Source organism: Equus asinus, chromosome 9 (genome assembly GCF_041296235.1).
Source record: "Equus asinus isolate D_3611 breed Donkey chromosome 9, EquAss-T2T_v2, whole genome shotgun sequence".
NCBI lineage: Eukaryota > Metazoa > Chordata > Mammalia > Perissodactyla > Equidae > Equus > Equus asinus.
In genome coordinates this window covers 27,350,919-27,368,612 of record NC_091798.1, presented here as the reverse complement: position 1 = coordinate 27,368,612, position 17,694 = coordinate 27,350,919, and the positions used below count along the sequence as shown (strand labels likewise).

The window sequence follows — 17,694 nt, the reverse complement described above, 5'->3', positions numbered from 1 at the left end:
GAGTACTTGCTAGTTTCAGGCACCCTGGGCTAAGATTTTTATATGTATTAATTCATTTTATACTTACAACTATCCTATGAGGTAGATATGATTATTATCCCATTTTGCAGGTAGGAAAACTGAGTGGCCAAGTTGCTCATCCACAACTTTCCAGCTGGAAAGCAGCAGAGCTAGTTTCTAAATCAGGCATTCTGACTCCAGACCCTGAGCCGTCAGCCAGGCTGTTCTGTGCCTCTGTGAAGCACCCCATTAATATTCACTGAAAGAATAAATGAAAAATACATCCAAATTAATTAGTAGCAAAACTGAGGTTAAAACCTCAATTGCTTGATTGATAATCCACTCTTCTTTCTATGCAAATAGACAGCCTCTCAGGTACCAGCAGAATGCAGTAGAAAGAAAGAAAAGCAAATTAACAAACTGGTCTGTTCTGATAAGGACTACGGAGGGACCCTGTATGTAGATTGTGGAGTGAAGTGGAAATCATCATTTTAGATTCAGGCAGGACGCAGTGGCAGGTGGCGAAACACTGAATGGGTTGAAGAGGTTTTAACGTAAGGAACCGGATTCTGCAGAAACATCAAATGGATTTACAGTTATTATCACTAGAAACTTAGGTGATTCTCATGCTTTGGATGATATTTTCCAAACCTGATTGTCAAGTACAAATAAGCATCAATTTTATGAAACTGCTGGTCAGAATTCTCAGATAGAAGTTCCAGGAGCGTGCCTTGTTCACCGTCGTACCCACAGCCTGTGGAACAGTCCCTGGCACATAGTAAGTACTGAATAAATATTTAATGAATTAATGAAAAGTGCACATCAACAAATCCATCAGCAGATACTTACTGAATACCTCTTATTAAGTCTGTGCAGTTCAAGGCACAATGAGGAACACAAAGAAAAATAAGTCAGATTCCTTCTCATGGAGAGCTCATAATCCAGGTGCACCTCATAACAACTATCACCACCAATAAAAGCCACCGTCATTGGGGATTTGCTTTGGCTGGGTACTGTGCTATGTCCCTTTATATATTATTAGGTCATTTTCATACTTGCAACAACCTTAAGATGATGGGGCTACTATGAATCTCCATTTCCAGGTGTGGAAACTGAGGTTAAGAGATTCTAATCCTTTCCCAAGGTCACAAAGCCAGGAGCTGGTGGAGTCAGGATTTGAACCCAGGTCTGTTTGACCCTAGAACCAACTGTGCCAAATGTATTCATCCCATTATTTCGAGACCACCATCCATGGGTGAAAGGCATGTGGGGACTATGAGTTTGCAGTATGAGAGGGTAAGGACAGGAACAGAGGGAGAAATGCAAATAGTGCCACCCAACCTCTGCAGGTCTGCATATGCTCCTACCTGGCTCTGAAATATTCTGCTTCCGAAGGGGACCTGCCACAATTCTGTGTGTTGTCTAGGTTCCAGATTCAGTGACACTCCTTCCTGGAAGGCTTCTCAAACACCATACTACTGGGTTAGTGATGCTCTCCTTAAGCTCCCTCTGGAACTCTTCCTGACTAATCACAATACTTCTTACCCCACATTCTAATCACATGTTTTTCCCACCCACCAGTCTTTGAGTTTCTCCAAGATAATATTTTATCCTTCCAGGGCCTAGCACAGTGCCTGGCATGTAGTTTGTCATAGAATAAATATTTATGGAATGAATACATTTTAGGTAGAAATTGTCATCATATGGCTCCAACTAGGATACAGCAGAATTCACAGAGAGGAGTACATCCTTGGGCATTAATTGAAGCTTCAGGCAAAGGACTCCTGAAAATTTAAGATTGGGGGAGATGTCCATGCAGTGCCGCAAGGCACATATGCAGATATAATAGTCTCCATGGATGATTGTGAGCTAAGTGGTCCCCGGAACTAGCAACACGGCAAGGGCATCATGCACGTCCCCACGCAGCCAGGGTACTCTTGCTGAGGGCGCTGCTGTCACTGGTGTTTGGTACTGACCTGGTTCGATGCCTGCAGCTTTGCTGGCCCACAGGCAGGACAGACTCAAGATTAGTGGGCGGCCATGGTGGTGAAGCTGAACCACATACATACAGCTAATCTTCTCAAAATGTGTAGACATAAAGCAAGCTGAAGGAAATTCAAGACCACAAAACTTCCTGACCGAAATACACTGTATTGTTCATACCAAGCATAAAAGTGTTTGGAGAAAGACCTTTTTATTCTGCTAACTTATGTGGAGCCAGAAGAACAACCACAGCTGTGAAAGACAACCTTTACTCAGAATGGCCTACAGGGAAACTTCGTGCCCACTTGAATGGATCCATTGGTTCCAAGAGAATGATAGCCGAGCAGCCAGGTCTTCAAGTTCAGGATCAGATGGCTGTGCTTGCCAAGGGAAAGAAAAGAACGGTAGAAGTGTGTTTCCAGATATTCCAAATTATTCATTAGCTTACCTGTAGTGGTGAAGATGTTCTAATGATCACAAAAGGTGTCATTAAAGAATTTGCAGATGATGGTGTCAAGTACCTGAAACTAAGGAGCGCATCCAGAAGAGAAAATGCTACACGAATGTCTAAAAAGATTTATGTCATCTGTGATATGACTAAAAAGACTTAGTCAATGACTAAGAAAAACTTTGACATTGATGTTAGGTATTTGATAGCAGTTGACAGAAGAGATGACCCTTTGGTAGCCAAGGACTGTTAAACTTGCTGAAGAGTTTTTCCCTTCTACTGAGGATACAGTTCTTGGCCTGGACCTCAGTGGAGACCCTACGGCAAGACAAGCAGAAGACTTCTTGGAACCTCTTTTAGAAGCTAAAAAAACAGATCTGAAGTTGGCATTGCATCTTTCAGAGATTCCAAACCAAAAAACCGTAACCCCCGCTCTCCTGGATCTGCTTCCTGACAGAACTGGGCATGGGGGCAATTCTCAGCTCCTCTGAGGGACTATCCTGGGAACTGGTGGACTTTGTGAGGCAACATCAGGTACCCCTGGGTAAAGCTTAGGGCCTCAGGTGCTCCAGACAACGCTCTGTCCCTTCTTCCTCCAGCTCCCAGGTTGCAACCCATATGTAGAGAAGCACTGTTCTAAAAATATAAATATCATTTAGAAAGTTTTAAAAAAATGTTGAGTTTGGGACCATGTGGTTGTTAAGATTCCTGTCTCTGAATGTTTGGAGTGTGTAAACCTAGGAGAGGTCATTATTCTCCCTGAGGCTCAACTTTCTCATCTATACCTTTGAGATGATAAAAATTGGATTGTTGGGAAGTTGAAATGAAGTGACACATTAGGAACTCACAGAGTGCCCTGTTCTACGTAAGTAATCAAATGTTTCTCATGCTACTGCTGCTGCTGTTGCTTGTCTACCAGTATTACTATTAGGGAGAATAAGGCATTTCAGGCAGAAGGACACTTCTGAGTAAAAGCACAGAGATGTGAAGAAATTTTCTGCCCTTGGATATAAAGATGATTTACGGCATTGGTAAGAAAGGCTGTATATATTTAGTGCTGAGAGAAAAATTCCTCTGAGCCAAGGACTCGAATGCTCAGAAAATTAGAGAGCTGGCGAAATCATGCCCCATTCCTGTTTTTAGAACTAAATGTCAAAATGAAGAGTCCAGTGTGTGTTTGAGTTCAGTGTGCGTGTCTTTTCCACTAAACATACGGGTGGGGCTCTGTAAGGTGGCTGCCATTTTGTTCTCAGGAAAAGGGTAAATCAGCGATTTGGTTCTCTGGGAATGTGGGCTGCTGACTCTTAGTCTTTCTGGTGAGGAGTGGTGTGTCATTAGCCATCTTTTTTATCTGGAAGTATGACACTAGTTTTGGCTCTGTGTCTAGCCTTCTAGTCTTTTCCTAAGATTGCCCAAGTAGAAATGTGAAAAGATAGGATTTGGTCCTTGTGACTGGAATTAGGGAGAGTGAGTGGGCTGGTATACATGTTCATTTAGTTGGTCTCCATGTCTTTTATCTTCACTGAGCCACCTACTTTCAGTCCGTAAGACCTCATAGAAGTAGCCAACTAAGTATACTTCAGGGTAGGCCGTTCCTCACATCTCATACCTGGGTCTCCATGGCCAATTAAAATTACTTATCCTTATGTCTTCTTGTGTCTTCTCCTTATGTCTATTATTTGAGTTTACCCTCCTTTCTATTTTTTTTTCTCTTAAGTCCTTCTGATGCACTCTATTTCCTACCACCCTAGACAGCTGGTAGCACTACTTACTTACTGTCCCCCCCAAAAAAAAAGCTGACGCACACTGTTATGGGGCCCTCTGATTTTCCTCAAACTATTTCTTCAATTTAGAATGCCCACACCCTATTTTGATTATCAAAAGAGTCTGGATTTATCTGCTGAGTGGATGTAATAATCACTGGGAAATAACAGGATTCTTTGGTTTCTTGCGTATTGGTTTTCTTCCCAGAGATAACCTGTTTGGTTTGAAATTTGGCTTAATTTTGTTGCTTTGGCAAGAGTGGAAGTGGATGGACCAGAAATCCTGTGGGACTAGGATGGAGGGTTTGGTAGATGGAATCTAGGGTTTAAACGTCTAGTTAAGAATATTGCAACCCGTCAGGGTAGTTTGCATTTTATCCTACGTACATCTCCATTCGACCAGCTTTCAGACTTTAAACAACCTTAAAATTTTGGATAACTTCTAGTATATAAATGCAGAATAAAAAGTTGTCTAAGCCAGATGACAAAATTACATCACCCTTGTACCCTGGAGGCAAATGCATGTTGACTGTAAAACTGTATAAATGCGAGTTGAGTGATTTAACAGTCTTGGTCATTGAACTTGTTCACAACAGATGTCAGATAAGAAAAACAGCAGGTGAGTGTCCATTGGAGAAGTGAGCAATGGCTGCTGACAAAGGGAGGAGTGACAGCTGACAGGGAGGGAGGGCCCAGTAGAGACTGTAGACTCAGCAAGTATGAAGCTGTCTGGGGACAAAAACAAACAAACAAAGACAAATAGAATACCTTGCCACCTCAGGAGTCTTTAAAGGAGTTATCATAAACACCAGTGCTCATGATCATTAATCAGCAACCAGTTATCATATGCCTACGATGTGCCAGGTGCCATTCCAGGAAGTCAAGGAGAATAGAAAAAAGTATAAAGTGCAGTGCCTAGCTCTGAAAGCATTTTCCATCTGCAACACTACCAATGGCAGAGGTGAAGTTGTGTAGACTAAGCTCTTTTTACAAAAGCAGGAGCATGGATAGAACCTATTAGGAGGTTTTTCTCTTCAAAATATTTAAAATGATTTAGCCACTTACAAGATAAATTTGTTTACTACTTTCTCGACAATGCCATTTCCTGACAATGCTAATAATGGAGGCATTTCAGAACAATGACCTCATGAAGTTCACACAGCCCTCTCTCTGTGCAGACTTAGATAACACGCAGCCATGACCTCACTTAGGCAAGGACAGGTCTTCATAGCTTGATATAGGACTATGGTCAGAAATGCAGCTCGGCTTAAACTATTTCCCTCTTTACTGTTAACTTATTTATGAAAGGAAGTGTCTCATTAAAGGTGCCTATTTTTCCCAAGATTTCACAGGAATAAGGCCATGGTACCTGTGGATCATTGGACAAAATGAGAGTTGCATCTTGAGATAGATGAGGAACCCCCAAACTCATCCTTGTACTTAAGTCATTTGAACACTTAGTTATCTTATTTCATCAAGCCAGTCATTTAGAGTTGAGGAGTCTGTAGATCTTACTCATTTCAAAAGGCTGATTTAGGGCATATTCCCTGCAGAAAGATCTCCTCTGTAAAGAATCTTCAAGAAGTTCAGGAAGATGGGCTCCGTGTCTGCTGAGAGACAGGAGGGGTAATCAGGCAGTGACATAGTCCATGGTACTGGGGAGAAGGATGAATTGCTGCCCAGCTAGTATGGAAGGTATGGGTGAGGGTGAGTATAATGGGAGCCTTATAAAAGCAACAGCAGAACCAGGACCAGCCATTTACTTAAAATGGAAAAAGGAGTGTGTATCTTTATCCCACTATCCATCACATTTCTTTTAGGAAAAAAAAATGAGAGTAGGAGGAAATTAAGAGTGGGGAAACGCTATACCACTGCTTGGCCTTTCCAGCTTCTTAAAATCTGGAAAAATATGGTGGGAACACTGAACTTGGAGTCAGGAAATGTAAGTTCAAGTGTAGATTCTGTGGCTGACACCTTCACTATTTGATCTTGAGGAGAACATTCCCCCATCTCAAAACATCCACCTCTTGCCTATAAAATAAGGGAGTTACATGAAGCCTCTATGAGTTCTTCCACTCCTGGCATTCTAGGAGTCGATAATAAGCTAACACAAGGATCTTGTATAATGCACAATGAAGTGTATACGGTAAAGTGACCTATAAATTCTGCTTAACTTTAAATGTGAATTAGATGCAAATACGGAAGGAAAAATTAGGTGAAAGTCATTACTCTCTGTAGATTAGGAAGAATAATGTGGTTCTTTTGCAGCATGAAGAATGAATCTTGCACAAGCTGAAAGAAGCATTGAAAAATGTAGAGAAAACTAGACACTACTGTAGTCTGGGCTTTCTTCTGTTTGGTTTTTTTTAAAGATTGGCACCTGAGCTAACATCTGTTGCCAATCTTCTTCTTTTTCTTTTTTCTTCTTCTTCTCTCCAAAGCCCCCCAGTACATAGTTGTATATTCTAGTTGTGGGTCCGTCTGGCTGTGCTGTGTGGGACGCTGCCTGAGCATGTCGTGATGAGTGGTGCCATGTCCGTGCCCAGGATCTGAACCTGTGAAACCCTCGGCCCCCCAAGAGGAACACGTGAACTTAACCACCCGGCCACAGGGCCAGCCCCCTCTTTTCTGTTTTTCCACCATGCTTAGAGAGGGGGCAAATGTCCCTGAGATTCTACATGGGACAATGGTGAAGCATAAAGGAGCATCAGGTCATCTGAGCACAGTCATGAGTCATGACATCATGTATAGGTTTATACAATCCAGAGGACCTGAGTGTACATGGCCTCTGGTCAACCTGAGGTGGTATCTACCTGTCCTGAGAGAAAGAAAAGTTTATCCAATTGTTATGTATGAACTTGAGCTGAGAAAACAACCCAGGAGCCAGGGGAATTTGTGTTTACTGGGTACCACATGTGTTAGCACTTGACATATTTTCTTTCATTTAATCCTTAGACTAAAGCATGCTATCAGAATACCGTCTTTAAACATTATTTGACATTCTGATTCCTGTCTGTAAAATGGGGAAACTAAATCTTAGAGAGATTAAGTAAGGTCTTATAGCCAGTAAATAGGAGTAAGTAGTACAAGCTGAGATGGACGGTTTCCCTGACCCCAAGGCCTATTGTTTTCCACAATACCTCATTGCCTTCTGCAAGTCTTAGCTCCCTCTCTGGTTCTGCCTTGATTTGGCTGTGGTATGTAAAAAAGAAATCACGTAAGTTCTTGAATGTCAGTTTGCTCATTTGTTAAAAATCACAAAAACCAACCAACCAACCAACCAACCAAAACAGTGAATATATGGCCTCTATTCTTCATCCAGTTCTGTGAACGGTCTTTACAGGGCCAAGATGAATTCATTTGGAATAGTGCCTCTCACAGTCATGAAACATGGTGGCCCTGGACTTTAAGAGGTCCATGTACAACCTGAAGCCATGTGTAAATTATATTATATTATATATTTACACGTCTGTATTGTTTTAGAAAAGAGTCCCAAGTTTTCCTCAGGCTCTCAATGGAATCTGTATTCCCAAATGCCTAACAACCATTTGATTAGTAGGTCTCCTTATGATGTCTTCTAGCTCAGAGCATCTGTAACAATCTGAAATAAATTAAGGTTTAGTACATGAAGGGAGCTCAAAGGCAGAACTGACATTTATGCAATATCATGGAAATAGACCTGGCAAAGAATTGAGGATTCTGGGTCCTGGTTTACTCTGCCTTGTCATTCAAAGAGAGTTGCTAATTCCTGCCTGCCTCCCCTAAAGCCGTTATTATAAGAATCAAATGTGATAATATGGATGAAAGCACTCTGGAAAATATAAAGTATTCTGCAAAAGTATGATATTAACTGTGAGATATTAAAGTATCAAGTCATTTCACTAGTTGTCAATTGAGAAAGAGGGGAAAATTGCAAGCTCCATCAGCAAAATTTAGAAGACCTGCTTTTTCATCCTTCAGCAAGGTCTTGCAGCTGATACTTATGTGTAAATTTCCTTGCCTTTAATGAGAATTGGTTGCAAATAAAGCTTGCAGAATTCAGATGGAGATCATCGCCAGTCTGGGAGCCAATAAATAGAACTTAGAGTTTCTTCTCTAGGCAAGAGCATTCCTCTTTTATCTCCCTTATTCCATTAGTCATTGGTTCTCAAAGAATGGTCCAGGACCAGCAGCCTGAGAATCTGGGAACATGTTAGAAATGCAAATTCTTGAGCCTCATCCAACAGTTACCGAATCAGAAATCCTGGGGGTGGGCCCAGCAACCTGCATTTTAACAAGCCCTCCAGGGAATATTGATGCACTGTACACTCAAGTTTGAGGACCACTGCCATTATCTCAGGACAGATATCCTGGGCTAATACTTTGGCCACAGGTACTCAAAAGAGAATGGCAGGGCTCCGGTAACCTAGAAGAGTACCTGGTATGGGTCCCTGAAGGGCTGGTGCTAGCAAAGACTGGGCTAGTGGACACTAGAGTTAACAAACATCATAGATGTGGCCCAAAGCATGCTCTAATAGGTCTCTTATGTATATGGCCCCATGTTAGGTTTTACAGCACTGAGAAGGAAGAATATGGCCCTGTCTCAAGGAATGTAAGATTCAGAAAGTATAGACAACTTTAGCATCTTTGGCAGCCACAGCATCATAGCAATCCAAAATTAAACCATACATATGTAAAAGTTACCTCAGTGGTAGCTTTCTTCTCTGAGCCACAAAGTTAGGAAACATAACAATAAATACAAAAATAGCTGTTTATTGAGCATTTATCATATTCTTAGCACTGCTTTAAATGATTTTTATGTGCTAATGGTTCTACCTATTTTTAGCTATTTACCATACCAAGCCCTTTGCTGGGCTCTGAAAATGTAACTGTGAAAACATAACCACTCTCAAGGAGCTTACACACCAGCAGGAGGAAATTAGAAGAAACGAGCCCACGACTGTTACAGTGAGGACTGTGAAGAGCCAGTTCAGGGTGTTTTCAGAGGCCAAAGTGAGGCACTTCCACTTGGTTTCATGTAAATGGAGGTTTCTCAGAGGAAGAAATGTCTAAATTTAGACCTCTGAAGGAGGGGAGTGTAGAGTAGGGAAAATAGAGATTTAGGGCGCGTAGACAACTGTATTCCGGGTCACATAGCAAGTAAGTGGTAGTGTTGGGATTTGAATTCAGGTCGATTCATTTCCAAAGCCCTTGCTGTTAACCATTAAGGTTAGGTCAGAAAATAGGTTTTATCAAGCCCATCAACTCTGATAAATTGGTAGTGGCTTCGGGGAATGCTGATGATGAGGACTCCGAGGCCTTGACTGGGCTCGACTGGAAAGAATGCCATGATCAATTAGTGATGTCTGCCTTGTATGCAGAAGAAGGGAGTATATGTGTCACGCATTTGCTGACCCTGCACTACAGAGTACTGCCTCCAGAACTTAGCGCAAAGTGGGAGAGACCTGCAGAGCTGTTTCTTATTCACGTAAGATGGTCTCTGACTTCAAGGAACTTATAGCTCAATGGCATCAGCAGGAGCTTATTATGTGTTACTAGGAGGTAGTAAGTGACAGCTCAGGAGAAGATTCAGTGAGAAAGGGAATAAGGTTTTCTTTAAAAAGTGAAGATACTAATTATGTGTAACAGTGAAAAACAAACAACAATAAAAAACAATCTTATTAATCCACTAAACTTCAAAATTTGCAGGCCAGTTCAGTTTTCATTTTTTACCTCTATTTCCATCAACATGGAAAGTGTTGATTTGACAGAAAATGTCATTGTTTGCAAGTAATGGGATCCATATGTGTCAAGTCAGATCCATCATGCCCAGGGGAAACTTAAATTTAGAAATGCCACCCAAAAAGTATGCATTCAACATACCTAATGGCTCATTTGTGGGGTAGTTTGAAAGCTGGTATTAGTCAGAGAGATTGAGGCGGCTCTTTAAGGCAAAGAGGATAATAAGTTAGTGCCAATTTGCTTCACCTATGGTTTATGGTGTAAGATGGTGGATGATCTCTTTGAAGGCTAATCTAATATTTTTGTTTCCACAGTATGTTTGTTAAATCAATGTGTGGATTGATATATCAACAACAACCGGTCCTAATAATCAAAAGGAAACAAATGGGTACCCTCAAGTCAGTCAGTGGTCGGAAATGCCTTCCAGATGAATTTCCTTTGCAAAAAGTCTTTTTCACTTCTCTCCAGTTCACATTCACATTTAACTGTTATAAGCACTTTTTATCCTAGACGTTAACAATTTTTTTTAAATGACTCATGTATTGGCTATAGAAATCAAAAGGAGAAGACGACCTCCCCGAAAGTCCCAAGGTCAGAGCTGTTTGCCACCTGGGCATTTCTCCCCAGGAAGGTTGTGTTGTGCGCAACCATCTCGCACTAACCATGACTTAGCAGGTCAACATGCTCCCATTTTCAGAGGCTCATTTTGTGATTAAGGGCAGCCTCAGGTGTCATCGTCTGAACGTCTGAACAGCGGGATGAGACTGTAGCCTTAGCAGCCCCCCCCACCCCGCGGCTATACCTACTTATCAAGCTTCTTGTCAGAGAGACTAGCTTCTCGCTGGTCCTCCTCCAAGGCATTTACATCAGAGATGACGGGGAGCTTATCACCTTGAGACTTATTTACCTTACGTTACTCCGGAAGACAAGGTTTGACAGCACCAGGAATCAAAACATTTTTCTGGTCAAGTCACACTGACCAGTGAATTCATTTTACATTTTAAACATTATCTGAAATCTCAACGAGAGGAAAAAACATGACAGTCAGTCGTCTGTGGAGGAAAGGCTCTGGGGTGCAGGCCGATAAGGACTTTACCATTTCTCCTCCCTCCCAGGCTAGATAATCACAGGAGAATTGTAAGCAATGGCCTCTCTACAGGGACCGTGTATCTTAGCATCTGCCGTGTACTGTGTCCCAACATGAAGGAGGTGTTCTGGAGCCCAAGGCTGGAGGACCCCAGCTCAGAATACATGTTCAACGGAGAGAGAATGAGAACCATTTAAAGGTTTGCATTTAACACATTCAGGACCCAAAAGCTTCTTTTTTTTTCTCTTTTTCTCCTTATCCGTTCAGGCAGGAGAGAAATACCAAGTGAGTTCAGAGAAGCTGCCTTATTGGCTGTGCAATTTACTCACATCCTTCACCCCGATAGGCTTCTGGAAATGCATCCCGAATACACTCTATTCCTTGAGCAGTACTAGTGCTGAAGCTTAGCTGTGTGCTGTCATTTGTTCCATCCTTCTCTCTTTACTTCAGGTCCCTGGGCTATTTTCTCTTCCATTGCAGGGAGAGAGACACAGCCCAGTGCTTGGGTGGAGCCCAGGGCCGCTGATAGTGACGAGATCTGCTTTCTATGCCCACTTCTGCTACTAAGATGTGTATAACTTTGGACAAGTATCTTTCCGTCCTCCAGCAGCCCACTTATCCAGGATCAGTGCAGGACTGGCTGATCCCTAAGGAACCTTTCCAGCCCTAACATTCTAGAACTTAGTGGGAACTGGAATCCCAGGTTCAGTTGAGTTCCGTGTAAACAGTGTTTGGCGACTGCCTTCCTCTTTGACATCAAGCACCCTGCCAGGCACTGTGGAGGAGATGCTTATACCAGAACTTTCTGTCTGATACCATGGCACTCTCAGGCGAGGGGAGGGTGGGATAAGAAAAACAAGTTTACAGATGTCTCCAGCGCCCAGCAGAACATACTGTGTGCTGCGAGCAAAGTACAAATGATTACAGGGTCTAAAAGAGGGAGAAATTGAGTCCATTTATGAAAAGTCAGAATAACACTTTACGGCCTTTCCAACGAGCCGTGACAGAGAGAGAATTCCAACAGGACACAGTAGTTTCTATAGCAACATTTACTGAGCAGGTATTTCGTGGCAGCCACTGTTCTGAGCACTTTGCACATAATAACTCGTTTACTCCTCTCAGTCTTTTGAGACTGAGGCTCTGATTATTCCTACTCTGCATATGAAGAAACTGAAGAATAGATGGTCTATGCAACAGGGTTAGGCTCATACCACAAGCAAGTGGCACGTGCCAGGATTTAAACCCAGGCAGTCTGGTGCCCACGTCCAGTGTCAGTCTAGAGCCTCCACCGACTGTCACATATGGAAAGACACTGCACCCGGAGGCCGGAGAAGGAAGATCTGCCTGCACAGATGAGCTTTGTGGCCCTGGGCAACTCCTTTCCTGCCTCTGACCCTCCAGTTTCTTATCTGTGAAACAGCAGGGATAAGTACCTGCCTCGTGGGGTTGATACTTACCTCATTCAGCAAAATGGCAGGTATAAAAATATTTTTTAGATGATATAAAGTCCTATATAATTTTAAGTAATAGAGAAAAGCAGAAGGAACAGTGTGAACAAAAGTCCAGAAGAGGTAAAGTGCAAGGCATCTTTGGGCACATATTTAGGGCATGTGCTCCAGGAGTAAGGGCTGCCCCACAGCTCAGGGTTAGGGTCTCATCCCCACAGTTGCACCTTGGGTAGGTTTCCACCCAGGGTCTCACTATATCTCATCTCTACTAGCTATGCTAGGCCCTGACTCTGCTCTCTCAATGTGAAGTATAACAAATCTAGCCTATTTTCCGTGTGTTTTCTACTGTTGAAGCTCACCCCAGAATGCCAGCGCAGTTCTCGTCAGCGTTTCAATGGCAGCATTTGAAGAAAATGACTAGACCTTTAACCCTCAGTACTAATATAGACATTGGCACATTAGTTTCAGCTGAATTAGCTCATATAGGTGTGATGCTCAGAGACAGTTACAGTGGAGTGGAAACTTGTTTGCATAAAGAAATAGACTCCTCTCAGCAATGTCTATGTAGCAAGATGTGTTACCATCATCTTTTCAATACTGGGCAAAATAGCATCTTCAGATGGTACCCAGGTTGCCATAGGGACTAGTGGGAAAGCTGAAGTGGTGCATAATGGTTAAATCCAAGAAAAGGGCAGTAGCTCAAGGGATGTTCAGTGGAAGGTACACTGACGGGCCTGGGGTCAGGAGTCCTGAGTTGGAGCCCCAGCTTGGCTGATTTTTGCCTGATTGACCCTGGAAATTTCATTTCACCTCTCTGAGCTTCAGGTTCCTATAAAATGGCACAATTCATAAAGATGCATTCTAAAAAACACTTTTTTCATGATTGTGAAAGCCTGAAAATGTGCAAGTTATTTTTAAGCAGAAACTTAACAATAGCTATTCTTAGACCCCAACTAGAGGCTACATATGATTTTGCATTTCCTACCAATTGCAGAGGTAAAATTTTCAGCTGCATGTTGCTCTTGTCTCTCTTCGAGGCCAGATGATGTTGTTTACAAAACAACAATTCAACAATGGCAAATGTAGCAACATACACAATAGTAGCCAGGAACTTTGCTGAGTTCCTTTGCTAAGTTAAATGCATTTAATTCTCAGAGCAGCCCCATTGGGTGGGTACTATTATTATTTCTGTAATCATAGGAGGAATCAAAGGTTTCGGAGTTACTAACTAACTTGCCCAAGGGATGGAGTGGGGAATTGAACCGAATCTGTCTACCGTCAAACCCTCTACTCTTAACCACTCAGATGTCCAGCCAGGAGTGAACATAGGCACATGAATCTGAGCATCCCAGTGGGCCTTGAAGCCTCCCTTACTTCAAAAATGACCTCTAAAGATTTTGTCATAGGGGTCAGAGCCTTTCTTCCCCAAGAAGAAGGAAGTCACTAACTCCAGAGTAAGAGAACAGGACAGGCAATCCTTTCCCTAAAGCGAACTCTGATGATGCAAAAGTGGACGGTCCTCCATTGGAGGAGAGAGGACCACACAGACAAGAATGGCATGGGGTAATTGCCCCACCTCCTCTGTTATCTGAGAAATAGTCCACATGGGAGTCCCTGACCCCTGGCTAGCACTGCTCAATGACCCAGACCATGGAAAGGGTGCAAGGAAAAGTACCCCAGAAGGGTGTTGCAGTCGATAGATCAGACAGAATGGAGAAACCAGCTGCATGGACCAGCCTGGCTTAGAAAGCATCTGTTCCCAAAGCACTGTTAAGTGCCAGGTATGCAGAAAGATTCCTAAGACATAGCTCCCATCCTTAACGGAAGGACTCATTGTATAAGACGGGAGACAAATCCAGGCATGGCTAACATAAATGCAAGACGCTAAGTGCCATAATGAAAGTCTGAACAACTTGCTTTGGGTATAGAATGGAGAAAGGATCAGATACAATTAACTCCAGCATGAGGCAGGAAGTGCTAAGTGCGCTAATGGATGTACAAGCTAAGAGTTATAGGAGCCTAGAGAGGGCTGGATTGATCCAACTGGGGCTCTCACAGAAGCCGTGGTGTTCAAGTGGGATCTTGAAGGGTTGGAATGAGTGGTGAAGGGCTCTGATGAAATTCTCCTCATCACAGAGAGTCGGTGTAAAGATGAAGTCCGTTTGTCTGTGTTTGCTTTTCTGAAGGCGGGATGGCCACAAGCGTGGAGGTGAAGTTCAGACTGACCTGGTTGTAACTCCCAGATCCGCCATGTCTGTGTGACTTTGAACCTTGGTATCTTCATCTGTCAATGGAGATACTAGTACCTTCTTCAGGAGATTGCTGTGGGGAATAAAGAAATTAATGCATATGTTTAGTAATGCAAGTATTTAGTAAATGCTCAATAAATGGTTGCTTTTACGATCTGTATTATTATTACTGTAGTGAATATTATATAGTTCCTCTGGGTAACATCTGAGGCAAACTAGCCACTTTTGAACGTTAGATAACTTAAAAAATTAACTAAATGCACCTACATATTCATTTGCCTTCACCCCAGATCCTTGCACAGCCAGCACATTTGCCTACTCTTGAATTATAGTTTTGCTTTTCTTGTTTTGCGTCGTTTGGGTTTTCTTGTCTGTACAATAGAGCAAATTGTTGAGTTTTGTTTTCTAATTTCTTCTTCATACAGTAGGTTCTATATTGGAAGGTGCACTCTTTGCAGGAATTTAAGATCCAGTAGTGCATGCACAAGAGCCATTACTATAGTCAGCTTCTTGGGTAGAATCCTGTCTGGTCCACAGCCCAGCTTTGCTCTGTCTCCTGCTCATCACTTTGCTGCTGAGAACCATCAGAGAATGTGGGAACTGCAGCCAGATCTTTCACTTTACCATTAAGGATGATGAAGCCCAGAGACAGAAAGAGACTTGTTGAGTTTATGCAGCAAGGCAGGCAGGGGTGGGCTTGCGCACTAGACTCCAAATTTGGAGGCTTGCAGGCCAGTGTGTCCTGGCCGGCTTCCTGTGACCATTCTACCTTTGCTCTGCAGACTTGGGCTCTTATGAGGTCAAAGATGCGTTTCCTTGCCTCCCTCCACCTCCCTCCTGGTGTCGGGTAAAGCTGGAAGCGGCAGCCCTCCTGGAGGTCCGTGTGGCACATGCAGGTCCTGCTCCTGCCAGGTGTCTTCGGGATGCCTTTCACAGCACCGTGTACTGACTTCTGGCCTCCCCAGCTTGGAGCCCAGTTGACAGCCAGTGAGATGAGAAGACTGGAAACACTTTAAACTGCCTCGGCATTGAAGCAGTGAGAAGAAGACATGTGGGAAACGTCTGTGATGACCGACATTGTAGAGAATTGATAAAAAATGAGGAGACTGTAAGGCTTTCCTTCTCCTGCTCCCCTGAGACCAAGGAAGTAAATACTTTTAATCTCATATGACAGCTCCAGCTGTTTGGTGGTGGTGACTAGGCTGAGGAGGATTCTGAAGCTGCACCTGGGCTCCACAGAGGGATAAAATGCTAGGCTATGCTGCCAATGTCTACCCTGCTCTCCCTCTTGAGAAAGGCATTACCCTTTCCTCCGAATGGATAGAACGTGCTGTACTTCTGCTGTTGAATTTCATTTTCTCTTGGACAGGTTTCATTACTGGTTCATGAGTCTGTTCCCCTCATCACATTAGAATGTCCCTCTTAAAGGCAGGGGTCTTGGTTCTTGTTTTCCCCATACTGTATCGCATAGGATATATTGAATCAATGAGTTAATTACTCACTGAACGCCATGGCATTAGATACTTTGCAAGACAATTGAGCATGATAGGAAGAACTCACGTTGTAGAATCAGACATACATTGGTTTGAATTTTAGCTCAGCCATTATCAGTTCTGTGACTTCCATCTACCTGTGCCTCCGTGCTTCTTTTATAAGATAATAACAACAACAATGATAATAATAGTGTATACACGCCAGGGCTGTTACAGAGATTAAAAAAGTTAATGAATATAAAATGTATAATCTAGTTCTTAACATCAAAAGGCTCAATATATGCAGGCAGCTATTAGTAATATTAGAAATAATAAAAATAATGATCATCATCATCATGATTCATCATCATTATTTGTTGCCACTTTTATTATGTTGGTAACCAGAACCCCCAAATCCTCAATTGGCCCTTCTCTTTCCTTAGATGTGAGAGGGAGATATACAAAGGAATAAATTGAAGGAAAAAAAAAGCCCAATGTTCATTATTATACGCCTGTTGCACCAAATCACACTGTGGGCTTCTGTGAGCTGAAGGACCCATGAAAGCTTCTTTTCCCAAAGCCCTCACCTGATCTTGGCTCTCTGGATCTCAGTGCTATGGGGACCAGGAAAGACCAACCCAAGGCAACGGGCAGAAGTTTGCCCAATGTCTCGAATGAGGCAGGTCCAAGCTTCCCACCTCAGATCTTCAGAGTAGAGGCCCCTCAGCTCAAAGCTGACCCAGGCTCACACAGCACCCCAAAGAAACAATCAGCAGAGATTCCATGGCTCTAGTACCACAGTCCATAACTCGCCTTGCTACTTCTCACCTGTCTTAGAGGAGGCACTGGGGGAGGGGGTCATCCTAAACCAACAAATGACTCCAGGTGGGAGGGTAGGTAGTGGCATGGCTGTGGTGGTGGTGGTTTGGTGTGGGGTGTGAGGGAGCTCAATAACATAATGCTCTAAAGTGTGTGTAGAATGTATGGGGGAAATCAGAAGCTGAGAAACAGAAAGGGTTATTGGTAATATAGTTAGTGGTAGCAGAGTTTGGATCTGCAAATGACAATGCTTGCCTAGTCCATGCCTATCCTCTTACAGTTGAGGAAACAGAAGTCAGCTTAAAGAGGGAAATAGTCCACTCACTCGTTTATTCATTGACTTGGCATTCACTATACCTCTTAATGCCAAGGACTGTGCTGTGGACTGAGTAGGCATGCTGAGCAAAAGAGAAAGAGGCCCTGCCCTCACAAACTTACAGCCTAAAAGAGGGACAGATAATCAACCATCAATTAGATGCAGTGAAGTCTATCATAACTAACTTGCACTCAACCATCTTTTTGGATTGATCTGCATTCTCCATTCTCTCTGTAAGCGTCCCAGCTGATGCCTCTAGTGAGTTGAAAGCTCACCAGAGGCTTTCTGGTCAGTAGCATCTTCTTTGATCAGCCCATATTGTTTCTGCTGACGTCAACTTTGCTGGAGATGTGCTAGGAATCAATTCTGTTTGCTTTCAAACCTTTTT

At 42.9% G+C, this 17,694-nt stretch overlaps 1 protein-coding gene and 1 pseudogene across 7 annotated transcripts in view; both read left to right on the top strand.

The window, feature by feature from the left end:
- The window catches only part of GRIA1 (glutamate ionotropic receptor AMPA type subunit 1), a 293,687-nt gene that overhangs the window by 118,076 nt on the left and 157,917 nt on the right, over positions 1 to 17,694 (top strand). The gene's annotated exons all lie outside the window — the stretch shown is intronic.
- On the top strand, positions 1,909 to 2,986 carry LOC106834922 (N6-Methyl-AMP deaminase pseudogene; annotated as a pseudogene).